Raw genomic sequence first — 19,976 nt, 5'->3', positions numbered from 1 at the left:
ATTGACACAGGACAGAGCGGAGTTTAGGGCTGTTGTACATAGGGTCGCTATGAGTCGCAAGCGACTCGACGGCATATAACAACAACAACAACAACAATCTTAAACTGCATTTGAAATTCTTTTTTGAGCTTTCTCATGCCAGTAATTCTTCCTTTTCCCTTAGATTGCATTCAAAAACAAGTTTCAGTCTCCTTTGACATTTCTTTAGGCATTTTTTGGTCTTGTTTTTTAAGTGACCTTTTGTTTTCTTCCTGTCTGATGTAGGTCAAGTCATTCTCATAATTTTTATGATCATTTGTGTCCATTGCATCAAATTTATTCTTTAGATCGTCTCTAAATTCAAGTGAGATATACTTAAGGTTGTTTTAATTTTTTTCAGTTTCAACTTGAACTTGCTTGTGAACAGTATATTCCACAGTTTGTCCTTGGTCTCATTCTGACTATTTTTATTGAGTTTCTCATCTACCTTTTCTGGTGAGGTCCATGTATATAGTGCGTGTGTGTGTGTGTGCGTGTGTGTTGTGTGTGTGTACAGACACATATTTTCTGTTTATAAATACACGTATTGATATGTATATTTTTACAATGAGTAAGTGCTATCTATATAGTTTTTCATCTGTAATACTATTTCCCTCCTCTTTTAATTCCATCGCACTTTATTTAATTTTTAAAAAATCTCAATACATTAATGATTTTTTATTTCATTACTGTCTTTATTTAAGGAGCACTAGTGATACAGAATGCACATATCAGGCTGCTAACTCAAAGGCTAACATTTTTAATTCACCATCTGCTCTGAGGTAGAAAGATGGACGGTTTCCTTTTGTAAAGATTTACAGTCTTGAAAACCTACCAGAGGCTTGCTATGAGTTAGAACAGGCTTGATGACACTAGGGTAAGTGTCATTAATGATTTTGATGCTCAGTTTGTCCCAGATTTGGCCAGTGGTACTCTTTCATCTGGCTGCTGTACTATCTTTGATGACTTCTTGACCTTCTGGCAAACAAGATTCTCCAGATTCATATTAAATATTGTTTGCTTCAGCTCTAGCTGTGTAATCATCCTTTTCTTCAATAAGACTTAGTTAAATAATGTTTATAAGCTACAGGATGATTACATGTGCACCGTGTATGCACACACACCCTTACACCTTTATTTCTTTCTATGTTTATTACATATATTTAGCATCATGTGTGCAAATTGGCCCTTAAATATTGCAACTTGAAGCTTGAATTTGTTCTTCAGTTCCTTCAGCTTAAGAAATGCAGAGCATGTTTGGCTCCTTTGATTTTCTGACTCCAGCTCTTTGCACATTTCATTATATTTTACTTTGTCTTCCCATTGCCCTTTGAGATCTTCTGTACAGCTCCTTAGTTTTTTTATTTCTCCCCTTTGCTTTGGCTTCTCAGCGCTCTAGTGTAATACTCAGAGTCCTTTCTGATATCTCTCTTGGTATTATCTCCCTCCTTTGTCTTTATACTGACCCCATTCATTCTTCCTGGATGATGTTCTTGATATCCTTCCACACTTCATCTGGTGGTCTTTGCTCATTAGTGCTCAAGACTTCAAACCTGTTCCTGAGATGGTTCTGAAATACAGGTGGGATAGACTTAAAGTCATATTTTGGTTCCTGTGGATTTGCTTTCATTTTCCTCAGCTTCAACTTGAACTTGCATATGAGTAGTTGGTGGTCTGTCCCACAATCAGCTCCTGGCTTAGTGATTCTTTCTATGTATGTAATCGATCTGATTCCTATGCATACCATCAGGTGAAATCCATGTGTAAAGCCTGCATTTGTATTCTTATAAACAGTATTTGCAATTAATAAATCGTTGATGGTGCAAAATTTTATCATTCTATCACCAGCTTCACATCTTCCTCCAAGTCCATGTTTTCCAACTACTGGTCCTTCTCTGTTCCCAACTTTTGAATTTCAGTCACCCATTATTATTAATGCATCTTGATTGCACGTTCAATTGATCCCTGACTTAAAAAGTTGGTAGAAATCTTCTATTTCCTCCTCTTTGGCTTTAATTTTTGGTGCATATATTTGAATGATGGTGGTATTCACTGGACTTCCTTGTATGCATATGGATATTATCCTGTCACTCACAACATTGTATTTCAAGATAGATCTAGGAATGACTAGGAAAGTAATCCCATTTTTCCTCATCTTTTCATCTCCAGCATAGTAGATCATACGATTGTCTGACTCAAAATGTCCCATGCCAGTACATCTCATTCTGCCAATACCTAGTATGTCAATATGTATGCTTTCCATTTCTTTCTTTTATTCTTTTTTCTCCCCCCCTCATTTCTTTCTTAACAATGTCTAATTTTCCTACATTGGTTCTTACATTCCATTTCCAATCATTAGTGTCTTCTTAAAATTCTTTCTCCTCCTTTGTGTTTCCATACTTGAGGGCTCAGCCTCAGATGCCATATCTGCCAGTGTAAGTATGCTCTAATGTATGTGGATCACAACAAACTGTGACTAACTCTGAGAAGACTTGGACCAGGAGGCAGTTGTCAGAACAGATCAAGGAAACACTGCTTGGTTCAAAACTGGGAAGAGTATATGCCAGGGATGTGTCCTGTCTCCATATCTTTTCAATCTATATACAGAAGAGATTATCCAGGAGACTGGGCTCTATTATGAGAAATGTGGCATCAGGGTTGGAGGTGGACTCATCAATAATCTGTGTTATGCAGATGACACAACCCTGATTGCCACAACTGAGGAGGACTTTTAAGCATTTGCTGCAGAAGGTCAAGGACTGCAGCCTTCAATATGGATTGAAGCTCAACATCAAGTAAACAAAGATTCTCACCACTGGACTGATTGGCAGCATCATGATAGATGATGAAGAGATTGAGATTGTTAACAGCTTTTGTTTACATGCTTCCAGAATCAACCCTCTTGATACCAGCAGCCAGGAAGTTAAAAGATGAATTGCATTGGGAAAGTCTGCTTTCAAAGACCTCTCTAGGGTACTGAAGAGCAATGATGTCAGTCTGGAGACTAAGGTGTGCATGGTCCAGGCCATTAGTCTTTGCAATTACTTGCTATGCATCAGAGAACTGAACAATGACTAGGGATAATAGAAAGAGAATTGATGCCTTTGAGTTGTGGTGCTGGAGAAGAGTGTTGGATATACCATGGACAGCTAGAAGAATAAACAGGTTTGTCCTGGAGAGGGTGAGACAAGGCTGCTCTTTGGTCTGAAACATCATCTGACATACTTTGGACATGTTTCAAGGCAGGATCAGTCCATGGGGAGGGACATTATGCTTGGGACAGTGGAGGGACAGCCCAAGAGAGGAAGACCATCAATGAGAAGGATTGACTTGGGTAATGGGGTAGGTGTGTCAGAGACAATAAGATTGGCACAAGATAGAGCAGGGTTTAGGGCTTTTGAAAAGTCAGCTTACATTAGAGTCAGCAAAAGTAAGTAAGACCCTCAACGAGATAGGTTGGCATAGTGATTGCAACAATGGACTCAATTGTATCAGAGATGGTGAGGATAGCACAGGATAAGACAGGATTCAGATCTGTTTTCCTGGGGCTGCTATGTGTCATACTAAGTTCAAGGGCACCTAACAACAGCAATCAACAACAATGTCCAACTATATGTGCTAAATTTATCAGTTCCCTTTCCCTACTGCCATTATATATAAACAAACTTCCAAAGTCACTGTTATCTCTTCTTCTCCCCACCAAAACCTTCGCCTTTGATCTTCCATACTGGTCACTCCTTCCCACTATCATTGTCTTCTTCATTTTGACTGCTATCAGATACCCCTTATCAGGTCACTGCCCCACGTGAGACCTCTCTCCTCACTCTTCTTATTTCCTTTACTCAGTTAATGCTAAAGAACAAATAATCAAATTGGTTGCCATTCAGTTGATTCTGATTCAAGGCAACTTCTAGGCTACAAACCTGAAATTTGGAAGTTGTAATCAGAAGGAAGTCTGGTGATCTTTCTGAAAAACCAACCATTAAAGGCCTTGTTGAGAATAGTTCTACTCCGACATATACAGTATTGATGCGAAGGATACTGTTGTTTCTGCCAATCCATTCGTTCATTTATTGCTGTGAGTAGGAAATGATTAAAAACTGATCTTCCATTGGATTTCCAAGGCTATAAATTGCACTTAAGGAGAATGGCCAATTTTCTCCTGCAGAGTAGCTGCTAGATTTGAACTCCCAGAAAGTGTTGCCTTGGACTAGGCAGTGAAATTCCATAAGAACTGTGCCATCAATTAATAGTGTCCATGGGAAAGGTTATATGGCTCCTGTTTCTCAGTTTCAACCTCAAATGAATTTATTTTAAAAAGTAAGTGGAAGCCCATGTGCCAATTTAGAGATATCTAAAGGTGCGGCAAGAGTGCTCCTTGGAGGCAAAGATGGTGAATTTTAACCTCTCATACTTTAGATATGCTTTTAGGAGAGGCTATTCCTTGGTAAGAACATCATATTTGGAGAGGTGGAAGGTCAGTACAAGAGTGGAACACTCTAAATGAGATGCATTGATACAGTGACTACAGCAATTGGCTCCGTCAGAGATAATGAGGATAGGACAGAGTTCAGGGCTATTGTTCACAGGGTTGCTTTGAGTGGCACTTGAAGGCACTTAAAAACAACAATAAACAACAAAATTCAAATAAAATGCAAGGGTTTGTTTTTTAAGTATTTTAGAAATTTTTCAAAAGATCTTTTTTCTCAGATTACTCCAAAGCACCTTTGTTTTGAAATTTCAGACTTGGCTTCTATGGTACATAATCCAGTGTAAGGACTGTGCTCTTTGCATTGTTTGTAGAAATATGGTCTTGTAATCATAAAGCTGTGTTGTTGTTAGCTATGTTAAGCTAAGCCGCATAATGATCCTATGAATGAAGGACCTGAATGCCATCCTATTCTGTGTCACCGTCACACTTCCTGACACACTAGAGCCCATCGCAGCAGTAGTCATTGTGCCAATCCACCTGGCTAAAGGTCTGCCTCTCCTTCACTGACCCTCCACCCTTCCAAGCATCATGTGGAGTAGCCCCTCCCCCACCCCCGCAGCAACATGCTTGAAATATGTGAGGTGGAGTCTCATCATGCTTGCCTCCAAAGAACACTCCAGCCGTAAGCTCCCCAAGACATATCTGTTTGTTCTTTTAGCAGTCCATACAATGTTCAGTCCTCTTCTCCAACACTATATAGCCCAAAGGCATCAATTCTGCTTCTGTCATCCTTCTTCTCTTTCCAGCTCTCAGCTACATAGCAAGTGATCAGAATTAGTGAATCAGACTCACCTTAGTTCTCAGACCAACATCATTAGCATATGCCTCATAATGATTCTATGAATGACGAAACTGAACTCCATCCTATTCTGTGTCATCCTCACACTTCCTGACACACTAGACTGCAGACTTTCCTAGTGCAATGCATCTTTTTATTTTCTGACTTCTGGTACCAAGGGTGTTAATTGTGGATCCAAGTAAAATGAAGTTGTTCACAGATTAAAAGAGGTCTATATTTGTTCCTATTCCCACGAATGGTGATCTGACAATATGTGCAAACTATTCAGTATCACATGCAAACAAAATATTGTTGGAGAGAATTAAAAAAATGGATAAAACAGTAAATAGTTAGGGAACTGCTAGAAGTTCAAGTGGGATTTAGAAGAAGCCATGGCACCAGGAATGTCATTTCTGATGTCAGATGGGTCCTGGCTGAAAGTAGAGAATACCAGAAGAATTTTGTAGTTTATTTGTGGTTTATTAACTAAGCAAAAGTGTTTGTGTTGATCATAACAAGTTGTGGCTGACATTGAGAAGAATAGGAATCTTAGAGCACTTAATTGTGCTCATGTGAAACCTTTATCTGGACCTGGAGACTGTTGTGTGAACAGAACAGGGGAACACTGTGTGGTTTAAAATTAAGAAGGGAATATGTCAGGGGTGTATAAATTCTCTCCATACTATTTCTTCTGTGTGCTGAGCAAGTTATTCGAGAAGCTGGACTCTATGAAAAGAAATGTGGCATCAGGAACAGAGGAAGACTCAATAACCTATATCATGCAGATGACAGAACCTTGCTTGTTGAAAATGAGAAGAACTTGAAGCACTTGTTTCAGAAGGTCAAGGAATGCAACCTTCAACATGAGTTGCATCTCAATGTCAAGAAAACAAAGATTCTGTGGATGGAGACTGTTTCCCACTGTGAAGCTGGTAAAGGCTGTCCCCATGAAGCTCTTGCTTTTGCCTGAACATCTTTAAATTATTAAAGAACACAGCTGTTACTTTGGGTACCAAAGTGATTTTTTTCCCCAAGTCATGGTTTTTCTTACTCTTTTTTTTATTTGCACATTTATGTCTGGTGTTATTTATTATAGTAAAACAATGAGAACAACTTTAGGATCCATCAACAGATAAATAAAAATGCTGTCTCCATACCTTTTCAACCTGCATGCAGAACAGATTATCTGGGAGGCTGGGCTCTAGGAGGAGAAATGTGGGGTCAGGATTGGTGGAAGATATATCAACAATCTGCATTATGCAGGCCCTGCTTGCTAAAACTGAGGAGGACCTGAAGCACCTGCTGCAGAGGGTCAAGGACTGCAACCTCCTATAAGGATTGAGGCTCAACATCAAGAAGGCAAAGATTCTCACCACTGGACCAATTGGCAGCATCAGGATGGATGGTGAAGAGATGGAGATTGTTCACAGCTTTAGTTTGCTTGGCTCCACAGTCAACACTCTTGGCACCAGTAACCAGGAAATTAAAAGATGTATTGTGATGGAAAAGTGTGCTGTTAGGGACCTTTCCAAAGTACTGAAGAGCAAGGGTGTCTCTTGGAGATTAAAGTACATTTGATACAGGCCATGGTCTTTGCTATCACTTGTTATGCATCAGAGAGTTGGACAATGATTAGGGAGGATAGAAGAAGAATTGATGCCTTTGAGCTGTGGTTCTGGAGAAGAGTATTGAGAGTACCATGGACTGATAAGAAAAGAAACAGGTTCATCCTGAAGAGGGTTAAAGCAGGCTGCTCCTTGGAGGCAAGGATTCTGAGGCTTTGTCTAACATACTTTGGACATGTTGTAAGGAAGGACTGGTCCTTGGAGAGGGTCATCATGCTTGGGAGGGTGGAGGGACAGCACAGGAGGGGAAGGCCCTCTATGAGGTGGATTGATTCAGTGACTGGGATAATTGGGATGGGAGTATCAGAGACAGTGCGATTGGCACAGGACAGAGCAGAGTTTAGGACTCTTGTACGTAGGGTTGCTATGAGTCACAAACCACTTGATGGCACATAACAACAACAACAACAACAACATGGTTCAGATCTTTTGTTCACAGGGTCACTATGAGTCATACATGACTCAACGACACTTAACTACAACAACATACATAAATATATACGTGAATATATACATATGTACATATAACACTAAATAAAAATTGTTGTTGTTACGAGTCATATTGGACCCGATGATACACAACAACTTATTTTTCTTGGAAATTGTGGTGGCCTAGTGGTAAAATTGCACTTAAAATCACAACTGCATGTGATTTGAACCCACCATGCTCTGGAGGAGAAATATGGTACAATCTCCTTTGGTGTGATTTACAGCTTCTGAAAACCCATTGGAAGGTCAGCTATAAGTCTTTTCTAACTAGACAGCACGTAATATCAACAATAAGATTTGATGAGGATTTAACAAAAATTCATTAGTTCTTAGAACACCCTCAAAAGTACATGCTATTATTTGCATTATTACAGATGAAAGACAAGTTGAACCGAACAGGACAGAAAAAACTTCATAGATAATGTTTTGGTCAGCGGTACTGAAACAAAGGTCCAGGAAATAGCTTATTAATGGAACTCAGAGTAGTGCAGTGTGCCTGGAACAGAAAAAAAAAAGTGTGGTCTTATAAAGGGAGCTGAAATTGGCGAAACAGGTCACCTGGAATATTTACAAGACCCTGACCAAATGTTACCCAGCATTGTCTCTAATGGACGAAGCTCTGGCCATCTATTTTCCATTGCACTGATGTGGAACAGATGTGATCAGCCTTTTCTTAATCACAATCTCTTCTCTTCATTTACATAAACACATAAAAACATTCTTGGAAGTAATCAGAGAATTCTATGGTAATCTGAACCAAGAAACAAATATTTGCGTGCTATCCTCTCTTGTTTTACATTGTGCTAAGAAGATCACGCAACAAAAAACACATGGTTGAAAAGTTCAAACAGAAGGAAAGTTTATTGTAAGAATAAGAACATTCTCAATTTGGGGAAGTAACAAATGAAAATAATTCACTGAGCTTCTCTCCTGAGCTAATTGAATATTTCTTCTCTCACTCACTTTTTTTTTTTAACATTTACAACATTTATTCTTTTTTTTTTTTCATTTTCATTTTCTTTTTATTTCTAGCTTCCTTAACACAAGAAGAACATTTTCCTTGACATTTAGGTGCTTTTATATTTTCTTCATCCGAAAAAGAAAACAAAATTCTGAACTCAGGACTTGACAAGTAAGTAATATTAGGCTAACAGGTTCAAATGCTATTTGAGCAGACTGAAAATAGCTAGATATGTAGTTATGGCCACCATAGTGTTTGCTATAGGTTCCTCCATTTCCCCCATAATCATAGGACTGCTGGGACTGGTAGAAATCTGTGTTGAGATTATCAAGGCCTGACATTGTACAGTATCAAGCGCAGCAGCAGTTGATCCAGTCTGGATCTGTGGCTCCAGCACCAACAAATTCTAACTCACAAAATTCAGTTTCGGGCCATCATATATAACACTTTGACAGCAACTGAAATACATGTATAAAGTGGGCAGAAGATTTGAATAGAATACCAGAGGACATGTGAGTGGCTACCAAAAACATGTAAAGATGTCCAGTGAGATATAAATAAAAACTACAATATGCTAACATTTTACTCCCACTAGGATGGCTGAAGGGAGTATTGGTGGCCTAGTAAGATGCTGTGGTACAATCCCAGAAGCATGCAGTTCAAATCTACCAGCTGCTCCTCTGTCTGTGCAATTTACTGGCTCTGAAAACCTACTGGAGCATTAGTTATGGGCTGGTTCTGACTCACTGGTACACAACAAAAACCGTATAGCTGAAATTTTTTTTAAAAAAGAAAATTAAAAATGTTGGCAAGAATTTGGGGAAATGAGAAGCCTTACCCAGTACTAGTGGGAGTGGAAAATGACATAATCACTGTGGGACACTCTGGTGGTTCTTAAAAAATATTGAGAATCAAAACACAAATTGCAAAGGCAGATTTACAAAGCCACTTCTGAACAATTAGAAGGAAATTTTGCAAGTTCCCAAAAACACATAGCCAAGTAGAAATCTAGTTCAACTGTGGTTGCTCAGGTTACAGTCATTCCTATATTTTCTCAGTAAGTTCTTCCTTGTATTTGCCTTTCTTTTTTCCAACTTGCTGAGAATTTTTTTCCTATCTTGATCCACTTTCAGCCTGGTGAGAACCACACCTTGCTTAGGTGAATGCCCATCTCACACTGAACACTTTTTTTTTTTTTAAGTTTTGAAGTTTTTTGTTTTAATGAACATTTACAGAGATTTTGGATTTCCATTCATTCATTGTTGCACTATTTTCTCTACCCCGCCCCCAGTTCGTTGCTTTTTTTTTCCTTGAAAGTCTGTTTTAATTGTCCCATTGTCACAGTGTTTTTCAAAGCCAATTCTGATTAATCTCCTTTGTCAGTGTGTCCTTTGCCATTCCCTATCACTCCTTCCTGAGAGAGATTTCACCCTGATTCATAAGGAAAAGGGGATGGCGTATTCTCTTAGCTACTTCCTGCTGATAAAGGATGCTGTAGGTTTCAGGGTCTTTCGACATAGATGACGTGCTTCTTTCTGTACACCTGGACTACCTTGTCATTACTTAGAATATTAAATACTTAGATACTTCCAATCTGCCAATCATCATACCAAATTTATCCCCAAGGGTACAGGTAGCAAAAAATAGCTTACTGGAAGAACTTGCCAAGAGTTTGATAGGGACTCTAACCAGTTGGGTTGCGATAGGCCCGAACTCTAGTCTCAAGTGAAAAATTAGTGCAAAAAATCAAGAAAAGAAAGTAACAGTCAAATCTAAGTATAGCAAGTGAAGGTTGAAGGAAGTGATGGGTCCAAGTGGCATGGCTTCTTTTGAGCATCCATCTCAAGTTTACTAGGTATTAGGAATAGGTCACCACACATTTCAGTTCCTCCTCTGTCCATTGCTGCCTTACATACCCCACTGCACAGTGAGTATCCATAGTACTGCCTTGGCAATTGGGTGGTTCTGGTTCTCTCTCTCATCTGCATTATCAAATATTGGGCACTGATGAGGAGGGCAGGGACTAGTCACCTCAATTTATCTCCTTTAAGTCATACTTGAAGTTGTGAGTATCTCCACCTCTCAGAGCCACTCCAGTCTGTACTGTCTTTTATGTAGTAAAACTTTATCTCTGCATGACCTTGAGGATGACCTTGTCTGGGGAGCCCTGATCATCTGTTAGAGGCAATCTCCTGACAGTCTGTATTTAGGCAGAGCCAGTAATGTTAGATTCTGATAGAACTCTGTATCCCTAACATTTCACTTTACTTTTCAACCACAGAAGATTGTAAGCTCCATTAGGTGGCTAGGTGGCTTTGATACTTAAGCAAACTAAAACTATCTTTTCCATACTTACTTTTTGCTCAGCTAGGTAAGAGGTCCGTAGGAACTCCTAGAAGAAGGGTCTTGGACTGAGAATCACTGAGCCAGGTGCAGGTCAACTCCTTTTTGTAAACTTGATCAAGTCCTTCTGCCTTATTTATTTATTTTCAAACCTATCTTTTCAATACCTTCCTTAGTTGGTTCTTTTTGGTGTTTTTTTTTTTTTTTAAATTTTTCTTTCTCCTCAAGGACACAGGATCTAACTATAGAAGGAATCCTTAAATGGAAATGTACATAGAAATAATATTGTTTAAAAGCAGTTTTGGTACGCAGCACTCAGGAGCTATGATTTTTAAAAATGCTATATAATATGTGAGAGGCTGGAGAGCATTATGCTGAGTGAACTAACCTAGTCTCATAAGGAAAATACTGCATAAGACCATGTGAAAACAGAAGGATAACTAGTAAAATGCATGTAAAAGTCCAAAGTGGGAAGAGGTGGGGACAGGGAGGCTAAAGAGGAGGGGGGAAATCACTAGGTCACAGAGTTTGGTGGATGGGGAGAGTGGGTTGAAGGAATTAGGTAAGATCTAGTGAGGACTGAAAAGGCAGAGAGATAATAGGCATAGATCAATGGTGATTCATTTTACAAAACACAATGTGTGAGAATGATTGTATGAAATACAATGAATGAAGAAGGAATGCGTGAAACACCACGTATATGAATGGAACATAATGTATAAAAATTTTGTGTCCAAACTAATATAAAATAATAAGGGGGGGAAGCAATTTTGGATTCAGTTGGCCGAATGACAACTAACAAGCTCCCCAGTTATGACTTAAAGATTACACTTTCGGTAGAAAGTGTTTAGGTAAAATCCACGTCAGAATCCTGGGTCAGTAGCAAGAGTTTAGATGTTATTTGCATGAGTCTGAGTCTTTGGATGATGCAAACAATTAACATGCTTGGCAGTTGGTTCAAAGGTTGGAGGCTTGAGTCCACCCAGAGGAAGTAAGCCTTGATAATCTTCTGAAAAACCAGCCGTTGAAAATGCTATGGAGCACAGTTCTCTCAGACACAGCAAAGCCACCAGGAGTTGTAGCTGCCTCAACAGAAACTGTTTTACTTTCATCAGTCAAGCAACTACTGCAGAGAGAAACAATCAAACAGGAGTCTAAATCAGGCTGAATGATTCAGGAGAACTATAAATTTATGCTTTGGTAGAATTCATCAGGTAAGTGGTAGAACCATAAAAAGAGGGTTGGCATTTTTAAGTAATAATAAGAGAGATTTAACATATTTTGGCGACACATCATTTGACCCACTGTATAACTAAGGTATTTATTATAAGCACTTTAGAATGGTATTTAACTGCTGGGTAAATGTTAGTTTCCATCACAGAAACACCTTTAGGATAAATGTTCCCAGAGGAGAAGTTGAAGCAAGAATTATGATCCAAACAGTTGAAACGAAGAGACAGAGGATTGTTTTTAGGACTGGAACGCAGCACAGAAAAGGGAAATCAAACCCCAAAACATCCCAAAAGGTCCAAACAAAAACACCCAAGCCCAGGAGGCCTGCCATTTAGATCTGAGCCAAAAGAGCAGGCTTGAGATCAATCAGCCTGAAGCCCCTAAGTTCTGAAGACAGGAGAAATGCTAAAGTTAGCATGTGCGGCTTCCTATAAACTAGAAGTAATCTGAAACAGATATTCTCCAAAGGACACTTCCAGTGTTTCCTGGCCCTGGGCCAGACACTTCAAAGCCTCATTATCAGTGAGTTGTGGTCCATCTGGTGGGAAAGTTGGGCGATGCTCTGAGGAAATGTCAGCTCCAGATCCCAGTTTCCTCTCATTTCAGTGCAGGGAGGTCAAAGTTGCTGCATGGTTGTCCACACCCCACTGGCCAGTGAGTTGCCAACTCCAACTGTTCCTGGTGGAGCTTGCCTCGGGTTTCGTCATGAGTTAGGATGCTATCTGACAGGAAGCAGGACTTGAAATGGTCTCCAGTGACTGATTAATGATTCCTCTCCAGAAACCTGACTTCGCCAAAAACCATTCACCTTTAAAATAAAAATAGTGCAGAAAGATTCAATATGCTTTCCTTCTTTGCCTCATCTTGGCTTCTGGAAGGCTCCCAGTTGAGTAGATCAGTCATCAGTACTGGACACCCATGCTGTGCTGAATGCTGTTTATTAGCAAGCTCCTGGGATAGGGAATCCTTCGAAGGCTATTTTGAAAATATGAGGACATTGCAAATTTCTGTTTTCAAAGCCTCTTGAGTTCTCAGTCATTTCTGAGTGGTAGGTCTTTCTGCTATCGTCCTGAGCTATTTATTTCCTCCAACCTCAAAGCCCCCTCTTTGGGGACTGATGGTCTTTTTGTAGTTCGGTGATCCAACGGTGGTATAAGGATAAAACCACATCTACACAGGAGTGCCGAATCTTGACTCTGGAGCCAGAAGCAACAATTAAAAAAGAAATAGAACATCCTGGTCATTTCTCATGCCTCAGGAAGTATTGAAGGATTAAGTTGACTAATTGGAACCAAGAAATTGTTCTGTTGTTTCTTAAATTGGTTCATTCTTGCTTCTGGGGCCTGGGTGATCAAAAGAGAGAAATACCTGAGTAAGGATCACAAATGGAAAAATCATGCTTCAGAGTTGGTAGTATCTCACTAGATACTAACTGAAGCTTCATCTCACCTACTTTAGACGTATTATTAGGAGAGGCTATTATTCCCTGGAAGCAGACATCATGCTTGGAAAGGTGGAGGGTCAGCAAAAGGGAGAGTGATTCTTAAAGAGATAGATTGACACAGTGACTGTTACAATAGGCTCAAGTATGTCAGAGATGACAAGGATGGAAAAGGATAAGGGCAAGGTTCAGATCGGTTGTTCTTGGGGTCATTGTGAATCATATTCAACTTAATGGCACCTAACAACAATAATGGTTGGTCTGCATGGGTCTGCACAGGTGAAAAAGAAAATGTCTATGAATGGATTCAGTATTAAATGAAATCATAAAGAACTTTGCCTTGATTTTTGGGCTGTTTAGTGTGTCTTAATATCTTTTTGTGTAGATCACATTGGATTTTCTACAAAAATAATAATATTATTAGAAGACTATTAGAAAATATTAGACTATTAGAAACAATTAGAAGACATTTTAGACTAAAAGTCTTAAAGGCCAATGCATCTTTTAAAGCAGATATATATATATATATGAAAAACACAAATAAGAAAAACATATGCTCAAGGAAGTGAAGGACTATTCAGAGTTTTGTAGCACTTGTGTATTGCTTATTTAGGTAATATGGTGACACATATGGTGATTGCTTATTTATGTAATATGATGATATATATATATGACATTTAAACCATTCATGGCAAAAGGTGAAAGCCTGAAGAGTTCCACTTTTGAGGGTGGTTCTGGAGACATCAGAAAGTGATGAGTGAAATGAGAAATTTTCATGGCAGACACCTGGATCATGCATTTGCGACTTCTCTGATCAGCATTGTCTCATTTGCTCCAACTGAGTATAGTGCTGGGTTGCAGATTCCATTTTATAGGCATATTTTATTTCCACTTAGAGAAAGTCTATAAATCATATAGGCAAACCTCATATAAACAGCTAGGTGCTAGAGCACATTTTAAATTAATTATTGCTTTCAATTAATTGGTGGGGAGTTATGATCTTTTAAAATATTTTAAAGAGCAAAATTTTTAAAAATATAACATCCAGCAATGTTATTTTTGTATCTTTATCCTTTGTTTTGGTTCTAAAGGTAAAAAATAGTTTGGTTTTTCTTCCTTTTGAGGGAGAAGCACAGAAGGAGCTAAACCACATGGTAAAATCTCTTGTAAAGACTGAGCTTTTGAAGTATTTATTTCATAAATTCATTTTGTTACGCCTTTGAACAGACTCATGCCAATTTGAGTTCTTGCTGAAAATGCAGATTATGATTCAGTATTCCTGGGATGGAAATGCAAATTCTCAACAAGAGGTTTTAGTGTCTGCTCTCTTTAGGACAACATGTACATATAATTGGCGTACTGGAGTTCATTGTGGCAATCACTTGGTATTTTGAATGAATTTCCATCTAGAGAATTAATTTTCCAGCACTATATTAAACAGTATTCTGTGGTCATCCATAGAGTTTTCATAAGTAAGTTTCAGAATTAACTCACCAAATCTTTCTGACTTGCTTATCTCAATTTAGAAGCACTTTTGAAGTTGGTCACAATGGTTGACCATCTTGGTATTTGAAATACAAATAGCATAACTTCAAGTATCACATAAGTTGTCTTTATGACCAAATGACAGGAGAAAGATAGATTGATGTCATAGAAATTAGTAGATCATACAAATCTGGGCTTTCTTCCTAAATAACTGGATATGAAGTATTTTTTAGCCTCACATTGATCCTACCTAGTGTTTATTCTATTTTTAATTGTTATTGCTGTTGTTAGGTGTCATTTCTGACTCACAGCAGTCCTAGGTACAACACAATGAAACATTATCTAGGCCTGAGATATGCTCACAATCATTGCTGTATTTGAGCCCGTTATCAGTTACTGTGTCAAACCATCTTGTTGAAAGGTTTCCACTTGTTCACTGACCGTCTATTTTTCCAAGCATGATGTCCATCTCTAGGACCTATTTCTTCCTGAAAACATACTTAGAATATATGAGACAAAAATCACACCATCTTCATTTCTTCAGAGCATTCTGGTTCTACTTCTTCCAAGACAGATGCGTTTATTTTTTTGACCACCTGTGGCATATTAAGCATTATGTGCCAGGACTATAGTTAAAAGGCATTGGTTCTTTTTTGTCTTTATTAATTTTCCAGCTTTCTCATGTATATGAGGTGATTGAAAAGATCACAACTTAGGTCAGGTGCACCATAGTCCTTACAGTGACATCTTTGCTCTTCAACATTTTAAAGAAGTCATTTGCAGAGAATTTACCCAATAAAATACATTGTATGATTTCTTTACTGCTGCTTTCATGGGTGTTAATTGTAAATACAAGTAAAATGATTTTTTTTTGCCTTTTCTCCATTTATATCATAGTGCTGTTTATTGATTAAATTGTGAAAACTAATTTTTTCTCAGTTTATATTAATAGATGAATTTCATAGGAAAAGTCAGCTGTCAGAGACCTCCCCAGAGTACTGAAGAGCAACAATGTCCATCTGGAGAATAACGTATGCCTGATCCAGTCCATAGACTTCGCAATTGCTTGCTATGTGTCAGAGAGCTGAACAATGACTAGGGATGGTAGAAAGAGAATTGATGCCTTTGAGCTGTGGTGCTGGAGAAGGGTGTTGAATATACCATGGACTGCTAGGAGAACAAACAGGTTCATCCTAGAGAAGGTAAAACTAGGCTGCTCCTTGGAGGCAAGGACTCTGAAAGCTTCATCTGACATACTTTGGACCAATCTTTGGAGAGGGACATCATTCTTGGATGGGAGGAGGGACAGAGAAGAAGAGGAAGACCCTTGATGAGATGGACTGATTCAGTGACTGGGTAATGAAGGTAAGTGTATCAGAGACAAAAAGGTCGGCACAGGATAGAGCAGGGTTTAGGGCTCTTGTACATAGGGTTGTTATGAGTTGCAGGTGGCTTGATGGCATACAAAAACAACAACAACAATAACAACAACAACAATCAATACTGAAAGCCATACTGTTCTATGTTCATCAGAAAGTGCTTTAAGCCTTGTTCACTTTCAATAGAAAATAAGAAATAGTTTCTATTTTTCTTATGCATCCATAGGTTACCAAGCATCCGAATTAAAAATTTCACTTGCTTCTAAAATATATTTTCTCACTCACAAATAAGAAAAACATATGCTCAAGGAAGTGAAGGACTATTCAGAGTTTTGTAGCACTTGTGTCTTGCTTATTTAGGTAATATGATGACATATGTGGGATTTTAATTTTTTAAAATTTGACCTCTGAATTTAAATTTTAATCTGTATCTACAAGTTGGGTGACAATAAAAAGTTATTTCTATTTTCAAGACTTAGTTTGTGTTCCTATATATAATTCTCATTATTCAGGAGAAGACACTATGTAATAAGAATACAAATAATTATACAAAGGATGCATAGAACATACATGATGTTTAATGGAAATGACATATGTTTTGTCATTTTCAGAACTTTAACAGAAAGATCTATCAATTTTATACAATCTCTTTGAACAGGGAATAGTTGTTATTAGATTTATATGGTAAAATTAGTAAGGATCCAAATAGACAAGTATCATTTTTCTTCTTTTAAAATCATTATGACATGATAAAATAGGTAAATATGTGGTTGACCAAGCCCTTCCCTTTTTTGCATAGTAACAAAGGATATGACATAAAAGCCTTCGTTTTCATGAACTCCTTGCAGGTCTTTTAAGTCCCAAATGAATAATTATTTAGTGTTAGCTTTCGAATCCTGGAAGCAGTTTATATACACTTACCCCATTTTCACCCTGTGTGATGAATGATAATAATGTAAAAATACAGGTGTTTTACAGGACAGCTGAAACAAAGAAGGGAAGTCTTTCAGCATTCATTTCCTTTATCCCTCCACCCAATACCCCTCTCAGATGGAGCTTCCTTCTTCAACACTTCTGGAGGATCAGTTTCAGGTAATACCCTGACTACAACTCTACAAGTTAATGCACATACCCTCTTTTGATCAGAGCTGTATCGTTCAGGCCACCGGGTCAAAGACTTCTAACTTCTTCTTTTTATTTTTATGACCTTTCTCTGCTCTCCATTGTCATGCCTATTGTCAGCCCAAAGTTTGGACTGTCAGTAATTATTTCATTTCATCCTCTCCTTTTTTCTGCTTTGTACATCACTGAAATTGTGCTCTCATTCTAAACATCACCATTGTTATTGTTGTTAAGTGTCGTTGCGTCATAGCGACTCATAGCGACCCTATGAGCGAAAGTCCTCAACACTAAACTTCATCATACTTCATGTATTTTGTGCTCAGTGTGAACAACAATGTTTGCTGTTGCCTCAAATTGTTTTACTTATGTTTATTTGACATTGGAAATGGTAAACTCTTCTACATATTCTCTAAAATCTTGGTAAACCTCAGTTTCTTCGTTTGCAAAAATAGAGGAGATCTTGAGACTTTTAGATGGCACCAAGTCAACTATGACTCATGCTTAGCTCTCACAATTATGTGAATGAAATGGAATTATGTGTGATGTAAGGAGGAACCCTGTCCTGGTGCTGGGCATTTTGTAGATGTTCCCCAGTTGTGAGCTTTTCCTCTCTCTACCTATCCTCTGCTATTCGTAATGTCCAAGACACATTTTGTTGCTAAACACATATGCAGCAGATTCTTATGAGGTAAATGATTGTAACACTCCTGTATGTGGGAATTATTCTTCCTTCATCTTAATATTTCTATGTTGAGGGACTTGTATTATTAGGAGAAAACACTAGTAATTTTGATCTTTTGCTGGTATAAAAAATGGCAAACAAACAAAAAACCAGTTATGATAGACTTGATTTTATCTAATTTATGGCAATCACTGCCTTACTGATAAGTTTGGGATAAGGAAGTGCACTTGCACAAGTCATCTCCTTTCTGGGGTTTGGGTGTGTGTGTGTGTGTATTTGATAGACTTTTACTTATTATTGCTATCAAGTCAGAACCAAATCATAGCTGACCCTCCATTGGGTTCCTAGCCTCTAAATCATATGGGAAAATATTTCCTATAATTCTTTGATGGTGAATTTATTGGTACATTTGACTGTCAAAGGATGGAATAAGGAGTGCAACTCTCTACAGACTATGTCAGCAGAGTTTCCTGTGTGATGGAGGGCAGAAAGTGTATTTGACTGCCTGTGCACACATTCTAACCTGCTCCTTCATGCTGACAGTCTTACAGAGGACAGTGCTACAATGAGAGTCTTTGAACTTTTTTGGTAATTGTACAGTGTGCCTACTTCTGTGATATAGGAATAAAAGATTCATCATTACAATACATGTAAGCTATGTTCTTCAATATGAAACTGATGAAGTATAAATATGGCATGGCAACAATACAAAATATGAGGTACATGGCAAAGAGGACTGGGGTGGAGATCAGAGTGCAGGTAATTGTGCAATAATGAATGAATATTTTAAAAAGTGAGCTGGGGGAAAGAAAAGGGGGCGAGAGGGAGTAAATTGTGCAACAATGAATGAATGAAAAGCCAACTTTTCTGTAAACTTTCATTAAAATCACAATTAAAATAAAAAAGAAATTACAACCCCCATCCCTGCAGCAATCTGGGAAAAAAATAAAGATGACATTTTCCCATCTATATACTAACCTTTTGTATGTTTCGTTTGATTCTGCATTTGGATATAGAAAAGAGGAGTGTTTTTTAAGTGAATCTCTCTAATATCCCAACAATCTCTCTTTCTAGTTGTGTAATATAAAATGATGTCATCACCACTGTTTCTTTTAACCTACTTTTAAAAGCCTTTCATATGAAGTTATAAATCCAGAAGAGGCATAATGAAATGTTTTTATGATCCAAAGTACCATTCATTATATCGACTCCTTGATGTTAAATCCTTTTCATTTGCTGCCTCTCTAAAAATAATCACTTGATTTTGTTGTTTTGTTATTGTTAGTGCATGTTTACCAAATTGTTGTGTAAGAACTAGGATTGATATGCTTTTTTAAAACCTAATCTTTCTTTTAACATTAGCTGTCTTTATCCTTATTGTTTGTTGATCCTATGTGCTATCCAGTAGGCTTTGGCTCATAGTGACCATATAAACAATAGCTCTGAACCCTGCCCCACCCTGAGCCAGTTTCATTGTCTGCAACACACCTACCCCCATTACTCCAGTTACTGTGTCAATCCATCTCATCAGGGTCTTCCTCTCCTGTACTGTTCATCGATGCTTCCAAGCATGATATCCTTCTCCAAGAACTGGTCTCTCCTGGTCACATGCCCAAAGTATGTGAGATGGGGGTTTCAAAATCCTGGGAGAAACTTGGTTTCACCCTCTCTAGGACAGACTTGTTAGTTCTTTTGGCAGTCCATGCGATCTTCAGTACTCTTCTCCAGCACCCTAACACAAAGGCATTGACCTTTCTTCTGTCATCCTTAGTCATTATCCAGTTCTCTGATTCATAGCAAGTAATTGAAGACCATGGCCTGGATCAGGCGCACCTTAGTCTCTAGGCTGACCTCATCACTTTTTAGCACTCTGGAGTGGTTCCTGAGAGCAGGGTTTTTAATTCATCTTTTGATTTCCACTGCTGGTC

Source organism: Elephantulus edwardii, unplaced genomic scaffold (genome assembly GCF_000299155.1).
Source record: "Elephantulus edwardii isolate Elephantulus edwardi_28Jun2011 unplaced genomic scaffold, EleEdw1.0 scaffold00090, whole genome shotgun sequence".
Taxonomy (NCBI): Eukaryota; Metazoa; Chordata; class Mammalia; order Macroscelidea; family Macroscelididae; genus Elephantulus; species Elephantulus edwardii.
The sequence above is the reverse complement of the archived record's forward strand: the minus strand, read 5'-3'. Positions refer to the sequence as shown.